Source organism: Tamandua tetradactyla, chromosome 16, assembly GCF_023851605.1.
Source record: "Tamandua tetradactyla isolate mTamTet1 chromosome 16, mTamTet1.pri, whole genome shotgun sequence".
Lineage (NCBI taxonomy): Eukaryota > Metazoa > Chordata > Mammalia > Pilosa > Myrmecophagidae > Tamandua > Tamandua tetradactyla.
Genome location: NC_135342.1, coordinates 65,810,026 through 65,827,913, shown reverse-complemented (window position 1 = coordinate 65,827,913; position 17,888 = coordinate 65,810,026). Strand labels below are relative to the sequence as shown.

General features: G+C 36.3%; 1 long non-coding RNA gene across 2 annotated transcripts in view; it reads left to right on the top strand.

Annotated features, from left to right (window-relative positions):
• Positions 1-390: 390 nt before the first annotated feature.
• The window catches only part of LOC143659683 (uncharacterized), a 271,825-nt gene continuing 254,327 nt past the window's right edge, over positions 391-17,888 (top strand). For both annotated transcript variants that reach the window (XR_013163649.1, XR_013163648.1), the window contains exon 1: positions 391-543. This is a non-coding gene — a long non-coding RNA (uncharacterized LOC143659683). The remainder of the gene's footprint in view (positions 544-17,888) is intronic.

Sequence of the window (17,888 nt, the reverse complement as noted above, 5' to 3'; positions counted from 1 at the left end):
TCCGGCCGCCCTTCGTGCCATTCTCCCTTTCCAGCCGCTCACCCCTGAGAGCGCTAGCTCCAGCAAGGCAACCAGTTCCTTTCTACACCTGGCGGATTTTCAGCGCCACGAACTCAAATGTGAGCTCCAGAGCTGCGCGGTTTCGAATATCTCCCAGAGTGAAGGACAGATGGGCCAATAGAAACTCAGCTTGCTCTTGACGGGTAAGTCGGAGGGCGTGGCGAGGGGAAGGGGGCGGGATGAAGATTTGCAGCCAAGTCTTGGCGGTGGAGGTGGGGCGGGGGTGGGGCGGGGGTGGGGCGGGGGTGGGGCGGGGGTGGGGCGGGGGTGGGGCGGGGGTGGGGCGGGGGTGGGGCGGGGGTGGGGCGGGGGTGCCTTTCTGCCGGAAGTCAACTCTTGACCGGAAAAGCAGCCCTGCCAGGTAGAGGAGGAGATTTGGCCCTGCTTCAGGAGTAACCGTCTCCAGCATCTGTCATTTCCTTTATCCTTCTCTCTCTCATCAGTTTTCCTGTCCAGTTATAAAGTGCAAGTTGTTTCCCGAAGGTAGGTGTGTGGTGACACCTCGGCCTTGTTATAAACGGATACTCCCTAAGTCAATTTTGTCGCACGAGTCGGTTACTAAGCAGACACACACGAAAATTTAGATTTTCTTTCTGTAGCTTCTTACAGTATGAGCACTCCTCACATTTTCTAGCCTTTAAACATTGGATGGAATTTGAATTCTGACTTTATCTCAAATATTTCCTCTCACTGGGTAGTGGAAAAAGAACTGAAACTTCTCATTTTCTGTAATGATCTCAGAGAATCTCTGACTCAAGTTCCTCAACGCCCATAAATCTGAAGGCAGATGATACGGTGCATGCGTGGTTTGAACTCAAACCATTCCGAGAATCAAACTAATTCAGCTGTCTCATCTCTTTCACAGAATCATTCTAATCTAAAATAATTTAAACCACGTATTTAACGTGGCTCCTTTGGTTCAAGGTCTCTCTCACTTGATGATGATAGTCTCACATAAATCCGTCTCTAATTAGTGAGAGTAAAAATTGTTGAAATTCAATAGACGAAAAATGATTTTTTCCACACTCAATTTTTTAAATGCTCTAGCTTTAAATAATATTTTAACAAACCGCAAACCTTTTTGAAATTCTTATCCCTAAAATCTACAAGAAAACCTCAGCAAAACTTTTCAAGAAGTATTTCTTCCACTAGAGTTTAGACAGGGAAGCATTTATGAAAACTTAGATCTGTATTTCTCTAGGGTCCTGCCAACCGTTTTTTTTAAGTTCCTTCTTCAGAACTCCCTACTAATGAGCCCTTTTCCAGTGGCTCAGATGAAACATTCTCGGTAGCTTCCTCAACCTAAAGGTTAGAAATTTCATTAAATAAAAAATTAAATACATTAGAATACTTAGGAATGAAACATTAATGAACTGAGTGATACATTCTACAGAAGAGGAGGCACTCAAGAAAGCACAAATCTTCTGCATTGTGGAGTAATATACTTGATGAGATTATATGACTAGGCAAGAGATCAAAAAATGCCCAGGGTTACAAAATAAAATGTTCCATAAGTTGCTTACTGCCTACAAACACCACTTCGAAAATAACACCTAACTCTCAGCAGAAGCCCAAAAGGTCCTAGAAGTGAACCAGTGTGTCCTTTGGATATCAGTATTATACTGAACAAAGTCAGTTGGACAGTTACTTATCTGGCCAAAGAAAAAAAAAGCTTACATTTTATAAGGACTTAGAACACTAATTTAAAAATATATAGCGATTTTAGAGTTTAGAAAGCAGAGAAAGAAGACCTGAATTAAATTTAGTTATACTTAGGAAAAAAGTCCTAGTAGCAGACATATTTGTATATGTATATTTGTATACGCTTTTTTCCTTATGTGGATTTCGTTCCTTCTCTACTTGGTGGATGCCTACTCATTCTTCAAGACTCTACTCAAATTCTAACTCTTTTGTAACATACAGTCAGGTTTTTCCTTCTTGAACTCTAGTAGTGTTATCAAAATGCTATTCATTTGCAATGTTCGTTTTTTTCTTTGCAATATGTTCTTATAATGTATGCTTTGTAATGTTTCTAATATTTATGTTTATAAATAAATCTTACATACAGCTTGCCTCCTACTAGATTCTAAGCTATTTAGAAGTGTATGCCCCACTGTCCCTGATTTGAACATGATAAATAAATGAATTTGATGTAAAAATGCCTAAGTTAAGATTAGTGTAAAATATAGCTTGTACCCAGTACTAAAAAAGCAGAAATGACTGGGAGCAGTTCTGCTGCCTTTAAGAATGTTCACTTAGATCTGTAGATTAACATAAATGTATAAATTAGATTAATGTAAATAATAGGGAATAGTAGAGCTTGTGGTAAATCAGAAAATATTTACCCAGCCAAAAGACCTCCAAATTAAAATTTGTAAAAAAAATAATAAATCACCCCAACCCCCTACCACCACCAAAAAAAGAAAAGAAGCAAGGCCACCCAAATAAAACAAACAGGCAACTTGGTTTTGGCTTACAAGACATGAGTTTGCAAAAACAACCACCATGTTATTTCTATTGGAATCTATAACCTCCTGTGGTGGTTAATGCACATACTATGTTTTTTGCAAATGCAAAGACAGTAATTTTTGCCAGATTCCACTGGTTTACAAATAACTTGAGTACCTGCTGTTTTAAAGAAACTGTGCTAAGTGCCATACTGAGATTAATATACATAAATTTGGCCACATATAGAAGAGTTACAAGGTCATCCTCTTTTGGAGACAATTTATTAAATGCATAACTATGCATAATTTTCTATTGTGCACTTGTATCCTGTAAGTAAATTAGAACTCTGAAAAAATTCCTTGTCAGACTAGTGCCCTGAGAAGGCCAAGGTTCTTTATCTTCAAGTCCAAGTGTAGAGGAAAGAGACATATTCAAAATAATTATAATGCAATAGAAACGTAAGAAGACTAAGAAAATTAAAAGGTGCTGTGGGAGATTAGAGGAGGAAAAGATTTCTTCCAGCTGAGTATGCAGCTGAAGGTATTTAATGTAGTTAGAATTAATCTTTCCCATGGTACTTGGTACTTCTAATATAATATTAATGTGTTATATAGTAGTTATTTTTCACATGCTCATATCTTCCCCAATATGTTCTGAAATACCTGGAAATATCGCTCCAGTCCAGTGGTACCCAAAAGTGTCCGAGTTACCTGGGGAACTTTTTAAAAATAAAATGTTCTCAGCCCTAGCTCTGGAGATTCTAATTTAGTAGGCATTAAGAATTGCTAGAAAATCTCTGTTTTGAAAAAGTTTTCCCCGGTTACTCCACCCCATGATTCTGATGATCAGCCGCATTTAGAAATGACTTCCCTAGACCACCTAGAATATATATCAGCTCCATAAATGTCAGTCAAATTAAATGAGTAAAGCTGGGATTTAGTAAGATTAATAAAACACCATTGTGTGGGATGAATTAGAGTTGGACATGTCCTAGTGGCAAGAAAATCCTGTTAAACAGCCCTAAACTAGGGTAGAGGCAGTAGGAAAGGAGAGGAGAAATGGATGAGAAATATAGAAAAGGAAGAGTTGTATAATTAGATAAATCTTGATAGAATGCCACAATTTTCAAACCTTTGTGTGCCTAAGACTTATATGAGGTATTTATTTAAAAAGCAGATTGCTGGGCTCCATTCATAAAACTACTTAGTCCAGAGTGAAGTACATTAATCTGCATTTTTAACAACCATCCCTATGATTTTGATTTTAGCTTGCTTAAGCCATTTCAGTATAAGACCTTAATTTAAGAACACACTGGTCTATTTACCATAGTGAGGGGGGTAAGAGAGAAAATTGAAAATTAATTCTAAAGATTAAATCTTGAGTGACATAGAGGACAATAAGCCATTTATAATCACTTAGAATTTGATTTAGAGAGAAATAAAATTTATCCATAAAGCTACTTAGCAAGTAAGAAATAGTGTAGTTTAAGAGCCTGGGAAAGAGGTAGGGGGTGAAGAAAAAAATTGGAAACTCTGTGAAATGAAACAAGATTTCTAAGAGAGAAATCAAAGGAAAAGAAGATGGTTATAGGTAAAATTTAGGGGTATTTTCTCATTTTAGGGATCTTGACAAAAAGTAGATAGAAAGTGGGAATAAAACCTACAAAAACAAGATCTGAGTTTCCAGCACAGAATTAATTATAGCATCTAGTGTGAATGAGAAATACAAGGTTTATGTTAATACAGAGCCTGAAGAAAATTCTGGAATTGACATTTATCTGTTATCCTTTACTTGGGAAAATTCTGTAGAATTGTGACGTTGCTGGGAGTTGAAAAATAAATTGATGCCAAGAAAATCAAAGCTAAGATTGATTAAGTATAACTTAAACAATGTAAAAAAAGCAATTAAGGATTTCCATTTTTTTATAATGTTAGAAATCAGTTTTTTAAAGGAACAAGATCAAAGGCAATAAAGAGTGATAGATAAAAGGACCATCATTGTATTAGTAGTAAACATGCATTATTAGGAAAACCTATATTTGTCTAAGGGTTTTCCTGGCTAGTGGAGAGTGGGTAGATAAAATGAGTGTAAGTCTAGTGAAAAGTCCTCTTACAAAGAAGTAAAAGAAGACAAAAGAATAAAAGGGATTTCTGGAATGGATTCTTGATTTTTAAAAGTGATCTTCAAAGAAGAAAATTTTTATAGGAAAAGTAATATTCTTTCTAGACTTAGCAACAAAATGGTTTTATATTATAAACATTGCATTTTATATGTCGGTCTTACAAGCTTTCCATAAACAGAAAACTACTGTGATAGTGAACTTCATGAAACACCTGGATTCAGAACTCAAGTCTGTCTCTTACTGGTTGTACATATAGTCTTGGATAACATAAGTAGTTCTGAATCTCAAGGTCTTTTTCTTTAAAATGGAAATTAATATAGGGATCTACTAAGATGGCAGCATAAGATTCTGCAGGATTCCATTTCTCCACAGAATCTTTGTGAACAACTAGCAGAAACTGGCAAAGCTATCTTCCTCAGAACTCTGGAAAACAGTTAAAGGATTGTAATAATTGAGTGAATGTCAAATCAAGAAAACACAACCTAAAAATGGTAAGAGAAACCATTACCAGTTTTGATGCTACAAACTTGTGTCGCTCTTGCTGAGTGCTCCTCTACTCTATGTGGCTGACACATAGGCAGCCTGAGATCCCATTGTACATCCCTGGCCCTGTTCCAGATGCTGGGAAGCCTGTATATTGGTGCCAGTCTATTGTGTGACCCTTGAAAGACTGAACCAGGATACTTTTCTAGCTTGCCTTCCAGAACTTACTCTGCTGGCAGAAGCAGCTTGAAGACTGCAAAAGCAGTGTAAATAACAATTCAATCAAAGTGGCCTAAAGCAAAGGATTACTGGCTCTAAGACATACAATACAGCACCTGGGAGATGGGGAGAAGCTATTTCACAGGAAGTAGAGGAGGCATTGGGATTCCTGTAAATGGGGATATTCTGAAGGCTACAAGTAAGCACAAAACCAGGATGATGCAGAGGCTCAGAAAAGACAGAGAACATTTCACTTCAGGCTGATCTTGACAGGAGGCTAAATTTGAAGGAGAGCACCAGCCAATGCAGGGACAGTTTACAAAGATCCTGAAATGTATTTTTTGTATTGGCTTTTGTTAGCTCTTGGCCCTCAAGGAAATGTCAGATATGTCACTAGCTAGATAAAAAGTTAAGAAACAGACAGCTCGGGGGCTAAATCCCAGAGTTAACACTTTGAAAATGTTAGCATGTACAGTGCAACAAAAGATTTTAAGACAAACAGAAAGTGATTGTCCACACAAAGGAATAAGATAATTCAGAAACCATCAACAAAGAAAACAAGACTTTGGACACACCAGACAAAGACTTTGGAAAAAAAGAACTTCAGTATGCTCATATGCTCAAAGACAACACAGAGAAAGAACTAGAGAATAGCAGGAAAATGAAGAATGAACAAAATGAGAATCTCAGTAAAGAGAAAGAAAATTTTAAAAGGAACCAGTATTCAGAAATACTGAAGTTGAAAAACACAGCAGCTGAAAAATGAATTCCCAAGAGAATCTCAACAGCAGATAATTTTGTATCTTCTTTGGAAGAAGAATCAGTGAACTCAAAAATTAAACAATTAGGCTGAGGATCAGAGTGAAAAAAGAATGGGAAAAAAATGAACAGAGCCTGGAAGACCTATGGGACACCATCAAGTGTATCAGTAATGCGTTATGGGAGTCCCAAAGAGAGAGGAAAGAAAGGGGCAGAAGAAATATTCATAGAAATGATAGCACAAAACTTCCCAGATTTCATGAGACATGAATATACTCATTCAAGATTCCCAGTGAATCTCAAATAGGATAAATTAAAAAAGAACCACACCTCACATGTAGTACTCACACTGTCAAATGCCAAAGATAAGGAAAGTTTTGAAAGTTAAAAAAGAAAACCAACATGTTATGATTTCTCATCAAAAACCGTAGAAGCTAGAAGGCAGTGGGAGAAAATATTTAAAGTGCTGAGTGAAAATAATTAACAACCAGGAATTTTATATCCAATGGAACTGTTGTCGAGAAACGGAGCGATTAAGACATTCCCAGATCAACAAAAACTGAGGGAGTTTATCACCACTAGACCAATGCTAAGGGGAGTTCTTCAGACTCAAAGAGAAGGGCACTAGAGAGTGGATCGAAGTAGCAGAAGATCTCCAGTAAATGTAACCATATGAGTAATTATAAATGCTGCTATCATTGTATTGAGCTTGGGGTTTGATTAGACCTGGCTGAGCTGAGGTTCTGAAGCTAAGTCCCAAAGAGAGTACCTAGATAATAAAAAAAAAAAAAACTACATCTAACACAGTGCTGAAAGTCAAATGGAAACAGAGTACCTCTCTTTGTTGGGGCACAAGCAGTGATCCAAATTACCTATAGAACATTTCTTAATGAAACAATGCTAAGACTATAATTCATGTTACCTTTTGTAACATTCAGTATGGGATAGGCTGTGCTGCAGTAACAAACCCCCAGATTTGTGGTGCTTCCCATCAACAAGAACTGACTGCAAGGGTGGCTAGAAAATCCCCATTGTATTTAGTCCCAACCACACTTCCATGGAGGCTGGAAAATGTAGATTTGGTGTGTTGAGTGTTGGTGCTGGCTCTTTCATGCTAATACATATATTTAAAATTTCTTCACAGTGTACTAGAATTATGTTTCAAGTAAGCTTAGACTTACTATACTTTTGCTTCAACATATTTCAAACAAAATAAGGAAAATTTTTCATTGTGGACTTTAGAAAGTTTAGATTTAGAGATTTTGGATTTTAGTTCATAATATTGACAAAATTCAGTAGTAGAATAATACTCAACTTTAATGCTGATAGTAAATATCAGTTTATGCTGATGTTAAGCATTAAATGTGATTCACTAGTTCTATAATCTCAAGCAATTCATTTAACTCAGTTTCAGCATCAGAAAATGGAAACAATAATACCTACTATACATGTGGGTCTTGTGAGGGTAAAATGAGAAAAAAATGTGAAATGCTTTTAACAATGTCTGACATGACACATAAGTTATCAACAGTATTAGTTATTAGTGATTATATGTTATTTGTTCCTATCTTTGCATAGTTTTTATGAGTATCAGATGAAATAATTTAAAAGACTCTTTGAAAATTCTAAGTTGGTATATAGATCTATACTTGACAACTGATTATAGATGCTTTTCCCTTTCCTGGACTCCTTATTTTCACTATTAAATAATTATTTAATGATATACTTCACTGCATTTTTCTCTCATTGTTTTGTGTGTGTTAATCTTATCTCCGAAACCACAATGTGTACAATCCTTGAGAATAACTACCCTCTATGGTTCATTTTCTTCCATGTCTCCTATATCTGGCACGGTACTATATAGTTAGAAAAATAATCAGTAAACATTTGTCTACTTTTAGAAACAACATGATAAATTCAAGTTTCCTCCATATTGAACCACGTATCAGACCTTCATTTCTTTTTATGACTGAATATTCCATTGTGTATGTGGTATATATACACGCACACACACACACACACACACACATATACACACACACACCACGTTTTGTTTCTCCATTCATCTCCAAGTGCCAAGTCAGGCAGTTGGGTTGCTTTCTGCTTTTGGCTAGTGAGCATAATGCTGCGATGAATATTGATGCTTGAGTAACTGCTTGAGGTCCTGTTTTCAAAACTTTTGTGAGTATATTTAGAATTGCCAGATCATATTGTACTTCTATGTGTAATTTATTGAAAAATCTACCAAAATATTTTCCATTTTTAAAGTAATAACTATCCTAGTGGGTGTGAGGAGGTATCTCATTGTAGTTGAATGTGTATTTCCCTAATAACTGATGATGTTGAAAATCTTTGCATGCACTTTTCGGTCATTTGTTTACCTTTTGCAGAAATGTCTGTTCAAGTCCTCTACCCATTTTTTAGTTGGTTTACTTGTCTTTTTTGTTATGGAGTTTTAGGAATTTTTCTGTATTCTGGATATTAAACTCTTAGCAGATGATTTTCAAATATTTTCTTCCATTCCTTAGGTTGTGTTTTCACTTTCTTGATAACGTTCTTTGATGTGTGGAAGTTTTTAATTTTGGTAAACTCCAGTTTGTCTTTTCTTCTATTGTGGCTTGTGCTTTTAGTGTCATATCTAGGAATACATTGACTAAAAATAACTGTCAATATTGAGGCACACGTTTTGCCTTTAGGTCAACACTGTCTCCCTGTAGTAGGTTTTGAAATTGAGAAGTATGAGTCCTCCAACTTCATTCTTTTTAAAGATGGTTTGGATATTCAGGGCTCTTCCCATAGGTTTGATGATTGTCTTTTCCATTTCTGAAAAAATTGCTACTGGAATTTTTATCAGGTTTGCATTGAATCCATAAAGCAGTTTGAATTTTATGGATATCTTAATAATATTGATACCTTAACAATATTGATATCTTAACAACATCCATATGCACGTGATGTCTTTCCATTTATGTAGGTGTTCTTTAATATTTTCACCAATATTTTGTTTTCAGTGTGCAAATCTTTTATATCCTTACTCAAATTCATTTCTAGACATTTTACTTTTTTAGATGCTGTTTTAAATTAAATTGTTTTCTTGATTTCCTTTCCAGGTTTCTCATTGTTGGTATAGAAGCACAAGTGAATTTTCAGTGTTAATCTTGTACCCAGAAACTGCTAAATTTTTTTAGTATCTCTAGTAGCTTTCCTGTGGATTCTTTGAGAATTTCTACATATATGATCTTGTCATCCCTGAGTGGGGGATAGTTTTATTTCTTCCTTTTTCATTGGATTAAATTTGGATGTCTTTTTCTTGCCTAATTGCTCTGGATAGCACTTTCAGTATAATACTGAATAGCAGTGTTGAAAGGAGGCATAATTGTCTTGATCCTGATCTTAGGGGAAAAACTCCCAGTTTTTCTCCACTGAAAATGTTGTTAACTGTGGAGTTTTCATATAGTCTTTCTCCACTGAAAATGTCGTTAACTGTGGGGTTTTCATATATTCCCTTTCATGTTAAGGAATTTCCTTCTATTCCTAGTTTTCTCAGTGTTTTTATCAAGAAAGGGCTCTGGATTTTGTCAGATGCCTTCCTGCATCAATTGAGATGACTCTGTTTTTTCCCTTCATTCTGTTAATGTGCTGTATTCCATTTATTGATTTATGTTAACTGCCTTTTCAATCCTGGGCAAATCCCACTCGTTTAAGGTGTATAACCATTCTAATATGCTGTTGGATTTGGTTTACTAGTGTTTTATGGAGAATTTTTGCATCTATATTCATAAGGGGTGTTGGTCTGTGATTTTCTTTATTTGTAATGTCTTTTTCTGGCCTTGGTATTTGGGTGATGCTGGTCTAATAGATTGAGATAGGGAGTGTTCCCTCCTTTTAAAATTGTTTGGAAGTTTCTTAGAAGAATTGGTGTTAATTCTTTGCATGTGTGGTAAATTTCACCAGTAAAGCCATTAGAATTTTAATTTGTTGGGAGTTTTTTGATTACTGATAAAATCTCTTTATTGTTTTTTTGTCTGCTGAGATCTTCTATTTCTTCTTGAGTCAGTTTAGGCTATTTGTTCCTAGGAATTTGTTGCTTTCGTCCATGTTATCTAATTTGTTGGCATGCAGTAAGTGTCCTTTTATTTCTGTAAAGTCATTAGTAATATTCCCACTTTCATTTATGGTGTTTGTTATTTATGTCCTGTGTCTTCATTCTTTGTCTATCCAGCTGAATGTTTGTCAAAACCCAACTTTTGGTTTTTGTTGATACTCTTCATTGTTTTTCGATTTTATTTATTTCCACTATAATGTTTATTATTTCTTTTCTTTTGCTCACTTTGGGTTTAGTTTACTCTTTTCTAGTACTTTTTCTAGTTCTTCGAAGTGTGAAGTTAGATCACTGATTTGAGATCTTTCTTCCTTTTTAATGAAAGCATTTACAACAATAAATTTCCCTTTCAACAATCCCTTTGCTGTATCCCATAAGTTTTGTCATGGTGTGTTTTCATTTTCATTTTCTCAAGATATATCTTAATTTTTCTTGCGATTTCCTCTTTGACCCATTGGTTGTTTAAGAGCATGTTATTTAATTTATACATTTGTGAATTTTCCCTCTGTATGATATCAAGCTTTATCTTATTGTAGACAGAAAAGACACTTTGTATGACTTCACCCTTTTTAATGCATTGTAATTTTTTTGTGACCTAACATATAGTCTGTCCTAAAGAATAACCCATGTATACTTGAGAAGAATTTGTATTCTGGTGCTATTTGGAGTTTTCTACATATGTCTGTTAGGTCTTTGTGCTGGTTTGAAACTTTTATGTACCTCAGAAAAGCCATGTTCTTTAATCCTGTTTCAATATTGCTGGGTAGGATCTTTTTGATTAAGCTGTTCCCATGGACATGTGACCCACTCAGTTGTGGGTGGGACCTGTTGATTAGGTGGTTTCTGTGGAGGTGTGTCTCCACCCAGTCAGTGTGGGATCACTTACTGGAATCTTTTAAGAGGGAACCATTTTGGAAAAAAATTCAGAGCCCACATAGCCAGAGACCTTTGGAGATGAAGAAAGAGAACGTCTCCAGAGAAGCCTTTTGGAATGAGAGGCCTAGAAAGAACACTAGCAGAAGTTGCCATGTGCCTTCCCACCTGATAAACGTGTTCTGGACCCTTTTTAAGGGTCGTTCCATTTCTGGTGTATTGCATTCTGGCAGCTTTAACAAACTAAACCGGGTTTCATAGTTTTGGTTAAGTTTCATAGTTTTGTTCAGGTCTTCTGTTTCATCATTGATCTTCTGTTTAGATGTTCTATGCTTTATTGAAAGTGATGTGTTGAAATCTCCTACTTTTAATACAGAACTGTCTACTACTCCCTTCAAATCAGTTATTGATGACTTCATATATTTTGGTACTGTCTTGTTAGGATTATATGCATACTTTTTTATTGTAGAGTATAACATGTATACAAAGCAAAGAAATAAAAAACCAAACATTTCAAAGGACTCTTCAACAAGTAGTTACAGGACAGATCCCAGAGTTTGTCATGGGCTATAATACAGTCCTCTCAGATTTTTTCCTTCTTGCTGCTCCAAAATAGAGGAGGCTCGAAGGCTTAAATATTTTTTATCATCACAAAACTTTTTTTCCTTGTTTTTTTGTGAAAAAATAACATATATACAAAAAAGCAATAAATTTAAAAGCACAGCACCACAATTAATTGTAGAACATATTTCAGAGTTTGACATGGTTACAATTTCACAATTTTAGGTTTTTACTTCTAGCTGCTCTAAGATACTGGAGACTAAAAGAGATCTCAATTTAATGATTTGCATTCATATTCATTTGTTGAATCATATCTTCACTGTATAACTCCACCATCACCTTTGATCTTTCCATCCTTCTCTTTAAAGGCGTTTGGGCTATGGACATTAAAAAATTTTCATAGTGGAAGGGTCTGTCACTAGTATGGGGTAGAGAGATGGAACTAGTTGATGTTCAGGAGAGGCTGGGCCCTCTAGGTTTCAAGACTTATCTTAACCAGACCCTTCTGGAGGTTGTAGGTTTCTGGAAAGTTACTCTAGTGCATGGAACCCTTGTGGAATCTTATATATTGCCCTAGGTGTTCTTTAGGATGGGCTAGAATGGTCCAGGTTGGAATTTGGCAGGTTGTAATAGGTAGCAAGGTCTAATTGAAGCTTGCATACGAGCAACCTCCGGAGTAGCTTCTTGACTGTATTTGAACTCTCTCTGCCACTGATACCTTATTTGTTAAACTTTTTCCCCCTTTTGATCAGGATGGAATTGTTGATCCCACAGTGACAGGGCCGGATTCATCCCTGGGAGTCATCTTCCACGTCGCCAGGGAGACTTTCACCCCTGGATGTCATGTCTCATGTAACAGGGAGGGCAATGATTTCACTTGCAGAGTTGGGCTTAGAGAGAGTGAGACCACATCTGAGCAACAAAAGAGGTCCTCCAGAAGTAACTCTTAGGCATGCCTATAGGTAGTCTAAGCTTCTCTGCTACCTACATAAGCTTCATAAGAGTAAGTCTCAAGATCAAGGTATGCATATGATTTTAATGTTACATTTTTCTTTATGAATTGACCTTTTATTAATATATAGTGTCTTTCATTATTCTTTTAATCAGTTTTTGAATTAAAGTCTTTTTTTTTTCTGATATTGATATAGCCACCCCAGCTCTCTTTTGGTTACTGTTTGCATTGAATATTTTTTCCCCTTTGTGCTGGTTTGAATCTGTTATGTACTACAGAAAAGACCATGTTATTTTAATCCTTTCTTGTCGGGGCAGACCTGTTGTGGGTGGGACCTTTTGGTTAGACTATTTCAATTGAGATGTGACCCAGCTCATTTAAAGTGAGTCTTAAACCTTTCCTGGAATCCTTTGTGAAGAGGATAAGACAATAAGAGAGACAGAGAGAGAGAGAAACACCCTGGGAGAAATAAGCAAGAACTCATAAGAGCTGAGAAAGAAAGCCATTGAAACCAGAATCCAGGAAAGGACCAACAGATGTCACTATATGCCTTCCCATGTCACAGAGCAACCATAGATGCCAGCAGTCTTTCCTCAGAGACAGTATCTTCCTCTTGATGCCTAAATGTGGACATTTTCATGGCCTTACAACTGTAAATTTGTAACCTAATAAAACCCCATTAAAAAAGGCAACACTTTTCTGGGGTTTTGCATTCCAGCAGCATTAGCAAATTGAAACGCTGTTCTTTCCTTTTCAACCTACTTGTGTCTTTGAGAGTATGGTGAGTCTCTTGTAAACAGCATATAGTTGAGTCATGCCTTTCTCCATCCTTCCAACCTCTGCCTGTGATTGGAGAGTTTAATTCTTTCACTTTAAAGGAGTTACTGATAATGCAGAGATTACTTCTACTATCTGCTTTTTGTGAATCTTATATCTTTTTTTGTCCCTCCTATCTTCCTACTCTTCGATTTAGTTTATCTTTTATAATGAACCATTTATGATCTCTTCTCATTTTCTTTTGTGCATATTTAAAATTATTTTCTTTGTGGTAAATGTAAATTTCTTACATTTACCATCCTAAATCTATAACAATCTCAATCGATACCAAATTGACTTCAGTAGCATATACAAACCATGTTACTGCATTATTCCATCTCCTTCCACTTTTATTGCTCTTGTCACTAATCACAACACAATAGATTATAATTACTCTTTGTGCATTTGTATTTTAGATCATGTAAGAAGTAAAGAGTAGAGTTAAAATCTAGGAATATTTTATTATTGCCATTTATATTTACTCATGTAGTTACCTTACATGGAGATCTTTATTTCTTCATGCAGCTTTGATCTCTTACTGTCCTTTCCTTTCAACCTTTTCTTTTAACCTGAAGAACATCTGTTACCATCTCTCATATGGCAAATCTAGAGATGACAAACTCTGTCAGCTTTTGTTTATCTGGGAGTGTCTTAACGTCATTCTCACTGTGAAGGACAATTTTACCAGATAATAGAGTTCTTGGCTGTCATATTTTTTTCTTTCAGCACTTAAAATATGTCACTCCACTGTTTTCTCACCTCTATGGTTTCTGGTAAGAATTTAGCAGTTGCTACTCTCTTACTCCTTTCAAGAGTCTCTCTCCATCTTTGGCATTTGGCAGTTTGATTATAAGATATCTGAGCATGGATCGCACTGGGTTTACCCTATTTAGATTCTCTAATCTTTAGGCTTGTATTAAGTTAGGGTAGAGATTGCCTTGAATGGCAAGAGCTAACAAAAGGCAAAACTACCAAAAATGAAATAAAACATTTTTCCCAGTCTTTGCAGATCAGCTCCTTTCTAGTATTTTCCTTCAGAACTTAGCTAGCCTTTCAGTGAACTGAAATAACAGCCCATGGTGAAAGCATAGGATCCTCTCAGGTCTTTTCTGAGCATGTGTCTTGCCCTAGGTATGTGTATATGTCCTTATCAATTCCCACATATACAGGGCTCCAAATACTTCCAACTTCTCCCCCAGAAAAATTTGCAGCCGTTCCTCCCTGTCCTGAGCACTACATTTCAACCAGTAATCCTTTACCTTAAGTAGCTATGTCTTGTTTTCTTTTATTTTTTTTAATTTTTGATTTTGAAATAATTTCAAACTTAAAGGATAGCTTCAGAAATAGTACAAATTCCATGCAGAGAATTCCAAATATCCCCATTGATTTGTTTTCTTAAAGTGTTTTGGGGGCCCTGCCAGTCACCTCTACATCCAGAAAAAGCTCCAGGAACATGCAACAGCATCCTGGATCATTCTCCCAAGGTTGCCACCAACAGATTGGCATAAACATTTCTGTGCGCCAATACACAGAAGTTATTCTGATCCCTCTGCCACACAGGACCAGGGCCAAGCCAAGCCAGGTTTTGTGGAGAAGGATCAGTAAAGGCACCATGAGGTTTTCATGCCATTTTTAAATGGCCTTTCTCTTGATTTGGTACTCATCCATTTATTATAATCCTTTGACTGCTTTCCAGGGCTCTGAGAAAGTTAATTCTGCCAGTTGCTGCTGCATTTTCAGTGTTACTTTGAGGGAAGGGAACCCTTCAACATCTGTTACCCTGCTGATGTCACTGCCAAAGCAGATATCTTTAAATGGAAAAAAAAAGTTGTGTTTTCTAATAAGTTATCATTTATTTTATTTTATTTTATTTTATTTTATTTTATTTTATTTTATTTATTTTGGCATATGCAGACTCCGGGAATCCAACCTAAGTCTCTGGTGTTACAGGCAAGAATTCTAACACTGAGTTACCCTTCAGCTAATTTATTTATTTTATCAAATGCAGCTATGTTTAGAAAAGCAAAAAGTAAAAAGATGCTTCCTAGAATGAGAAAATAATTAAGTGTTTAAGTTTGCTAAAGCTGAAAAAATGCAGTGTACCAGAAATGGGTTGACTTTTACAATGGGGATTTATTAACCTACGAGTTTACAGTTCTGAAGCCATATAAAACATCCAAATCAAGGTATCAACAGGCGATACTTTCTTCCTGAAGTGGGGCTGCTGTGATCCAGGGCTTCTCTGTCACATTTAGAGGAACTTGACTTCTGCTGGACTTTCTCTTCTCTCCAGGGTTTCATTGCTTCCTGCTTCTGGCTTCAGTAGCTTCCTCTCAGCTTTGTGTGTATCCTTCCCTCTCAGCTTCTCTGGGCTTTTTCTGTGAGCCTCTCTCTATCTTTTATCCTCTTATAAAGGACTCCAGTAAGAGGATTAAGACCCACCTTGAATGATGTGTGTCACGTCTCCATTGAAATAACCTAATCAAAAGGTCCTGCATACAATAGTTCTGTACCCACAATAATGGGCTAAATTTAAGAATATGGTCTTTTCTGAGGTACATAGAGTTTCAAACCATCATGGTAATATTCTTAAAATTCCTGGTGTTTTAATAAGAGTGTATATAATTAGGGTAGGTTTGAAAATGTGCTGCTCAGATCTTCTGCTACAGGGAGCATAGTTGACTGATGACCCCGATTCCTGCCCATCAGAATCCATTTCCAACTTCAAACCAAGGCAGTGACTTCCAAACTCCCTTCCCGGGTGGTGACTGCATATGGTGGGAATTCTTATGCTGACTCTTTTCTGTAAGGCAGAACTCCTTTAACGGGAAACTTTGGCTGAAGGGCTCTACTTTAGCTTGGCCAAAACTTTTTTACAATTACACTGCAGTCTGAAATTTTTCCTACCCAATCCTCTTTCCTTCTCTTTTGCCATCGGACTTATCAGATCTGCATTACAGTCTGAAAGCTCTACTGCCTTTTCTTGCTCACTCCCCTTTAACTTTTATAGGTACATCTCCCCACAAATCTTTTGCATATCTAATCCCATCTTAGCTTATGCATCTTGGAAAACTCAAACTAATACATCCCTATTATATTATTGACAAAGAGAAGGCATTAAAATAATGAAAAGGAATGTTCTTCTAAGAAATTCAAAATAGTGTGTGTAGAGACTCCCTCCTCTTTGTGTGGACTAAGCTAAGTGCCTCGCTTCTAACAAATAGAGAGAGATGTATTTTTCAAACTTTTTCTATTATCTTCACTCCCTCCCAAATGCAGAAGTCTTTTTAGGAACTTTTTTGCATATTTGTTTATGTACTTCATGTATATCTATGCTTTAGACATAAAAGCATCTTGTGCCACCCGAGAACCAATTTTTGCCCTTTTAGAAGCATTATAACCTCTATCGGAAATGCATGGAATAGAGCATGGAAAGGGACAATACTAACTTACCATGGATAAATCTTGCAGACACTTCCTTCAGCAAGTGATCAAGGTTAATATCACCAGTGATAAGTTGTATGGATTCCATATACCCATTGGTATGATACAGTGAGAAAGCGTACTTCACTACGGTTGTAGTCTTCCCCCAAAATCATAACCCCAGTCTTATAAGCAAATATCAGACAAGCCCAAATTAAGAGACATTCTATAACGTACCTGCCGCACACATTTGAAAAGCATCAGGGTGATGAAAACAAGGAAAGACTAAGAAACTGACACTGCTCAGAATGAGCTAAGGAGACATGAAACTACATGAAATATGATATCTTGGAATAGATCCCAGAACAGAAAAAAGGCCTTAGTGGAAAAAATAGGTAGATTCTGAATGAAGTTATTCATTTACTTAATAGGATTGTCCCAATAGTTAATTTCTTAGTTTTGACTAATGTAGGAGAAGCTGGGGGGAGGATATAAGGGACACCATGTGCTATCTTTATAACCAAGTTGGAGAATCTGTCTGGATGGTTCAAAGATCAGTGTTATATCCTGTCATACATAGCTGCTGCATTAATTATGTAGACGATAGAGTAAAAGAAATGTTAATGAAATTCAAGGATGATATTAAATAGCGAGGTGATGCAAATAGCAGTTAGGGCAGCAAAGTAATATTAAGATACCCAGAGAGCTTAGAAATATGGAGCAGAAACAACAAAATGAGATTCTACTCCAGTCCCCCTAAAAAAAAACCATGCTTCTGCATTAAGAGAAAACAATAAAGTAAAATAGGTATTCAAAGGCAACAAGATTTTAAAAATCATTAAATGGTCAAAAAGAGCCCAAGGGTGAGAATGAAGCAAAAAGTAGACATAACTTTATGCTAACAGTGATTTTGAAGATTATGGTTCCATATACTTCGTGCCACAGAGAAAGAATAAAATAGTCTGTTCCTTATTTCATTATCTCTGGGAAAAGGACATCTGGAAAACAGAAGTCATTTTGTGTCAATTTGATACTGAACCACTGTCAACAAATAGAAGTGCTAAAAATGA